The following is a 7472-nucleotide window of genomic DNA, read 5'->3' as shown; positions in this document are numbered from 1 at the left end:
AAATCACAAGAAAAACATCATATTATTCATCCATAGAGTAAGACAAGAGATATTAAGAAGGAAAACACTATTGCTCTTTATTGAAAATAAAAGGAATTTATTGTTACAAACTCAAAAAAAAAGCTATAGGTCTGCAATTAAGCATGAAAGAGACAAAAATAGTTTACAATACACACTGAAAGGAAGAAAGAACTAGAGAGAAAAAGAAGATAGAAGAAGTCTTATAAAAAAGGAGCCTTGAAATTAACTGAAAGTGGACTGATTGCTAGACTCCACCTCTTCATCTTCAATCTCAAGTTGAACTAAAAGTTTTCACCTTTAAAGCTGCTTAATCTTGCATGATTTTAGCCTCTTTGGGCAAATTTGATCAAAAGCCATGCAGAAACAAGGTCAAAATTGCTTCGAACTGACTGCTATTTGCCTCAAAAGAAGTCTCAATTGATGCCCAACCCATGTGGGGTCTTAAACTAATGATGAAATGCCTTATATTGTTAGATTTTCTCTTCAAACTCTTTCTTTTCAAACCTCTAACTGATGTTTAAACCGAAAACACTAAACTTTGCCTCTTAACTCTCAACTTAGAAGGTTGAGTTAATCTTTCTAGGCATGGATTATCTCCAAAGAATTGAGAACGTCACATGTTTTATGATTTATCATCTTCATCTCATTCTTTAAGCAGTTATATTACATCACAAAGTCTCTATGCTATTGCTACAATGCTTTTAAAAGAGGCTTGTCCTCTATGTTTGACATGAAAGATCTATGTGATGGTGAAGATCATTGTTATGAATGTCTTCCTCAATTCTCTCTCTTTTTGAATGATCTATGTTTTAACATTATATTGTCACTATGACTTCAATGCATTGAAGCTTGCATTGTTTGTTGTAGAATGTTGTGTAGACACCTATTTTAATTAAATGAATTTTATTTCTTTAATTAATGTCTTTTTTCTTCTATTAAGCTATTAATCAAATTTAATATTTGATTAATTAACCTTTCTTCTATTAATTGAATAAATCCTATTTATTTGATTAAATCCCCTTTCCACATTTAATTAAATTCATCTTGAATAAAAGGGTAAAAACTTTATTGAAAATAAGTCACAAGAATTACAATGAGAACCAAAGCCCCAGAAAAGAACCACCAACCCAACCTCAGATCATTCAGCTTCAAAACCATCCATGTCCTTAGTGAAAATCTTCTGCAAGTCCTGACAGTAATCCCCGGAGAGATGCTCCCAACCTTCAACTTTCCAATCACTATCATGTTCCGAGGCCCACTTGGCCAAGCAGTCAACTGCTCTATTCCATTCTCGAGGGATGTGGATGAAAGACACCTACTCCATTAAAGAGCTAATTTGGATAATCTGTTGGACAATCCTTGCCAACTGCCACTGAATCCCACTCACCTTCTGCTCAGTCAACAAGTTAACAACAATTTGTGAATCTAATTCACAAATCACCTTCCTTCGACCCAACGCCCAAGCCGGCTCCAGTGCATATTGGATCGCAAATCCCTCCATAAAATTATTAGACTGCCAGCCTTTATGCACCGAAAAGAGGAAACTACCTCCCCCCTGCTATTCCTGCCAAAACCACCTACTCCAGTAGGACCTGGGTTACCCCTAGATGAGCCATCAATGTTAATCTTGATAAACTCATCCTCAGGGGGTATCCACCTTCCCACCCTTTGCACCTTATTCATAGCCCGTCTACCTCTCCTGACACAAGCAGAAGCTGGATACGACTCCTACAAGCCAAGCCTACTCACAATATCTGCCTCATCTCTACCCAACAGAAAATTTACCTCACATTTAGCTTCCACTATCTCCCGGATCATAGCAATGATCCTATTCCAAACTTGTTGAACAAACAATTTGACCTCATGAAAGATCCTCTTGTTCCTTTTGAGGTAGATCAGCCACAGAATGAAGATAGGCCCAATATACCAGATAGTCTGGAGGAAGGAGGATAGGATAGGAGGTCTGCCCAAACGGCTCGAGAACTCCACCAGAGAATCCGCATGAACACAAGGATGCTTCCACACCCCCACCAATAGTGTCAAATAAGCATAGAGAAGGGGCATCTAAAGAACAGGTGTGAGGAATCTTCCTCCCTGTTACCACACAAAACACAGATAGAAGGCCCCAAGAATCCCTACTTGCAGATATTGTCCCAAGTTAGACATTTAGTCCAAGCCAAAGTCCAAGCAAAGCAGTTACACTTCGGCCAAGAAACATTATTCCACACCTGTTTCCACCAGTTCGCTTCTCTTTCCTCAAGTCTTTGGCTCAACAATTCTCGGTATCCACTAGCCACAGAAAAAATTCCCTTAGGATTTGGAGACCAAGCAAGCCCATCCCTACCCTTAAGGGAGCTACAGTGTCTACTCACCAAAATGCCCTGTAACTTAGCACACTCTTCCTCCATCCCAACAACCGACCACTCATTAGGAGCCTTCCACCGCTCCAAATCCAGCTGACCACACCTATAAACATCCTTAAAGTCACTCACCCTTGACCATCCCGCTTCCAAAAACCTCTGACACGAGTTCCCAAGGTTAGGAAACTGATCAAGGATGGGAGGGTATCCATCCCAAGAGTCATTCCAGAAAAGGACCTCTTCCCCCCTTTTGCAAATCCAAAAAAGTCATGCCTTAATGAGAGAAGCCCCCCTCTTGAGAGTATACCAGATCGATGAGCCCTTTCCCTCAAGCAGATATCTAGGGATTTCCTCCATTGGGATCCTCTGCATATATTTGTTGGCCAAAATCCTAGCCCAGCCTCGATCCTGATCAACAAACCACCTCCACTACAATTTAGCTGCAAGAGCTTCCCCAAAAAGAATAGACTGCCTTAACCCAAGCCCCCTGGACTGCTTCGGGCTACACATAGGTCCCAATTGACAAGACTCCATTTGGAAAAGGAGAGATTACCTGCCCATAAGAATTGCCTAGCCAGAGAATCCAAACCCTTCAAGAACCACTTAGGAGCTACATGAAGCATACATTGATAGATCGGAAGAGCCTAAACCACCGACTGAATCAATTGAACCCTCCCAGCAAATGATAACCATCTATGAGTCCAGTGATCAACCTTCATGCAAAATTTATCCAAGATCCCCTGACACGACTCCCTAGGAGGGTTGTCAGAGAAATAGGAACACCTAAATAAGTCAAGGCTAGGGAGCCAACTTGGAATCTCAAAGATAAGAGAAATACTCCTTTGAATAGATTCAGGAGTGTTGAAAAAGAGGATAGAAGATTTATCCTTATTGATCAACTGGCCTAAGGCCACAAGATAAACATCCAGGACCTTATGCAGATTAGTAGTTTCGTTGATCTGAGCTAGCCCCATAAGGGTTGTGTCATCCATAAACTACAAATGAGACTGCGTCTACAAGTCATTACCCCATCTCCAACCCTGAATAATACCGAGGCCCACATTATGCTTAATTAGCCTCCCCAGACCCTCAGTAAGAAGAATGAACAAATAAGGGGAGAGGGGGTCCCCCTGGCGGAGACCCCTAGAAGCGCCAAACAACTTAGTATGGTCTCCATTGATAAGCACATAGAAAGAAGTGGATGTAACACAACTCATAACCCACTGGATCCACTCGTCAGCAAAACCAAAAGCCCTCAGGATCTTCTGAAGGAAGGACCACCAAACTCTATCATACGCCTTAGCCATATCCAACTTGATAAACATAGCTTTTTCCTTGGAGGTTGCCACAGAATGAATGGTCTCCGTAGAAATGACCACACCATCCAAAATTTGCCGCCCTTCCACAAACCCACTCTACTCCTCAGAAATAACATTCGCCAGACACATCTTCAATCTATCTGATATCAGCTTAGAGATGATCTTATAAATCACATTGCAGAGAGAGATAGGGCAGAACTGGCCTAACCAGTCGGCCCCATCACACTTGGGGATTAGAGAAATGAAAGTCGCATTCAACGCCTGAAGCATCTGCTTATTCCTCTAGGACTCCTGGACTACTTCCAATAAATCCAACTTGATAATATCCCAGAACTCTTCAAATAATTCAATCGGGAACCCATTCGGTCCAGGAGATTTTCCTTTCCTCATGTGGAAGACAATCCTCTCAAGTTCTTCCAACAGAATAGGACACAAAAGCTACTCATTCATCTCCCCCAAGACAAGAGAAGGAATGCAAGCCAGAACTAGATTCTCCTCCACCATCTCCCCCTGAGAGTCCTCCCTGAAGAGGGACTGGAAAAACTGAAGCGACTCCCTAGATATTTCCTCCAAGGATAAGCACTGCTCACCTCTATCATTAACTAGAACAGGGATGGAATTTCCATGTCTCCTTGCTTTCACTGAGTTGAAGAAGAAAGCAGTTTTCTTGTCCCCCTCCTTCAGCCAATCAATACGAGCTCTCTGCTTCCAGTATATTTCTTCCCTAAGCTCCCATCCCTCTACCACCTTGACAGCCCTATCTTCCTCTCTAAGAAAGTCCTCAGAAAGACCATGCTCTCTGATTTCACTGGTGATCCCATTCAGCACAATTTGAGCAGCTTTCTTCTCATGAAAAATGTTCCTGAAACCTTGTTGGCTCCACTGATTAAGTTGAAACTTAACAAATTGTAGCTGCTTGGCAAAAGAGAACATGGCAGTGTCAAAGGCCGGTCTCCCTTTCCTCCACCACTCCGCAACAAGAACCTACAAAGAAGGGTCCCGAAGCCACATAAGTTGGAATTTGAATGAAGGTGAGAGGGATATCTGAGCCAAAGAAGAAACCATCTTGATGGGCCAGTGATTCGACCCTCTCCAGTCAAGAATCTCAGAACTTGTGGACCAGCCCCCGCCAATCCAAAAACTAGAAACCAGAAAATGATCCAACCTCTCTGCAATCTAATACTCTCCCACCCTCCTGTTGTTCCAAGTGAACAAACCATTGCCAGGCTTAATGTCAACTAGCTGCAACAAGGAGATACTATACTGAAAAAGGAAAGAGGAAGGTTCCAATCGCATAACACCCCCCTTCTTTTCACTCAACTCCAGGATGGCATTGAAGTCTCCTGCCATAATCCAAGGATGAAAAGGGGCCAACCTTCACATACCAGAAACATGAGTCCATAAGTTTTTCTTACCCTGAAGATCAGTGGGAGCATAGATGTTCGAAAACAAGATGAATTCCCCAGTCTCAAGACTAGATAGCACCCCAGATAACAAGGATTTGGAGGCAACCCACCAGACAGGGCGGAACCTTAAAGGTTTCCAAAGACAGGCTACCCCTCCCGAGGAACCAACTGCCCCAACACATTGAAACTCACCTCGCCTGCACAACTTTGGCACCAGACCCATCATACTCTCCACTGAAAGTTTAGTTTCTTGCAAGAATAGGGCATCAGGTGAATGACTCCTAATAAAATCCCGAACAACTTTTTGTCTAGGGCCACTATTCAAGCCCCTTACATTCCATGAAAGCACAATCATTTTGGAGGATTGGAAAAGTGTGAATCCAAAGTCTTTACTGACTCTGACTCAACCAAGTTCTCCCCCATCAATTTGATCTTATCCAGATCCTTCTTTCTACCAACCTTTGAGCTCTTCTCTGAAGCACTTTTCTTAATATCTTTCTGATGTAGACCCAGGTGAACAGAGGACTTATTACTTTTAACCCTAGCTGGTTCTAATTTTAAAGCTATCGAAGAACCCTCCCCCTCAACCAAATTCACCTCAAAACTAGGACCCAGACCCAACTGAACCCCTACTGACTGGTCCATCTCCATCTGCTGGCTTCCAATCACTAGCAGGGCCCAGGTAAAGTCATCAATTACACTTTCCAGTGCCCCTCCTGATGCACCTTGATCTAGAGGGGTTAACCTCGAATTTACTTCCTGATGGCTAAGGTCATCCAAGACCTCAAATCTGCTAAAGGAATCCTCCTCCCGTCTCTCCTGTAAGGGCCTCTTTTGTCCTCTGTTCTTGTTCTTTGTCTTAACTAGGACAAAACCATCAGCACCCTCAACCTCAACGGACATGGTAGCTTTCCCTTTCTCAACCCTATCTAGGCTCGGGTCTAACTGCTGAGGTTGTCGCATCACCGGTTTGTATCTAGGGCACTTACGCTATAAATGACCATACTCATGACACAAACGACAGCAAAATGGTAAAGTCTCATAATCTAACTATTGAACCCAAGAATAAGAGCCTGCACACATATCTATAGCATCTGACAAAGGTTTACTAAGATCTATTTCAACATAGATACGCGCAAAGGTCATTACCTTTCTCCCCAGAGTTTGTGATGAGGATCCAACTGGCCTCCCAAGTAGTGCAGCAAGCATCCGTAGCACATCCTCCCGATAGTATTCCACTGGAAAATGTGGTAACCGAACCCACACTCAATTTGGGAGCTCCTCTGAAGGATTAAACCCGGCATGCCAAGGCTTGATGAATAATCCCACCTGGTTGTAAAAATACAGGCCTCCTTCAAAGACCCTATTGTGATCCTCCATGTAGTTGAAAGTAATCATGAAGTAGTTATTTGCCAGAAGCATAATCTCTATTTTCCCTTCCGGTGCCCAAGTCCGCTGCGCCCAGTTTTCCAAAAACTGCATGGAAACCCTCATTCCTAAAAAATTGCAGTATAGTGAGTGATTTGAAAAATATTCAATGTCTTCACCTATCATCTCAAGAGGAATAATCAACTTTGGCCTCTCACTGTATCTCTCCAGACAACCATTAATCTTCACCATGTGAGAGTTGCCAGCACTCCCAAAACCTGAATCTGATGAGAAGAGATTATTGTTAAACGTCTTCATACTCTGAAGTGTGGGTTTTGAGCCCACCGCAACACAGAAAACAATGGCCGGAGTGACCTGCGAGGCCTCCCCACCAAAACTCGCCATCAGGGTGCAGAAAATAAAACATAAAAAAGACAAAAGAGCCAAGGGCCCACACCCCAAAGGGCCACCCACGGAGGCTCGACACCCAAGGCACCTCCCCTCTCAAGCACCACTGAAGGGAAGCCTGCCAAAACTCCCTGTCACACGGGAAATCCATGGCTGCAGCAAACAAGAGACACACCCCCGCGCAACCTCCACTCCTCCCGACGACCACACCCACACCCACTGCCGAGCCCTGCCAGCACCTTCTACCTCTATTCTCCCCCGACACCCTGCACTTCCCTCCCTCACACGAAACTGCACCAAATCCACCCATGAGCTAGGGCTGCGAAACCCTAGCTCGACCACCTGCGAGCCCCCGCATGAACGCCATCACCCCAAAAAATCCATTCCAATTAAATTCATCTTCTGATATAAATAAATAAATATTTATTTATAAATCCCTCCCCACTTGTGTTTCCCTACAAATGCAAGTTGCACCCATTAATTGAAGTAAATAATTTTATTTTAATTAAAAATCCTAATTTCTCCCACTTGCATTCTCCTACAAGATCCACTTGCATCCTAATCATTCTTCTAGAACCTCCTAAATAGCA

Source organism: Cryptomeria japonica, chromosome 7 (assembly GCF_030272615.1).
Source record: "Cryptomeria japonica chromosome 7, Sugi_1.0, whole genome shotgun sequence".
Taxonomy (NCBI): Eukaryota; Viridiplantae; Streptophyta; class Pinopsida; order Cupressales; family Cupressaceae; genus Cryptomeria; species Cryptomeria japonica.
Note: the sequence above shows the minus strand (reverse complement) of the source record.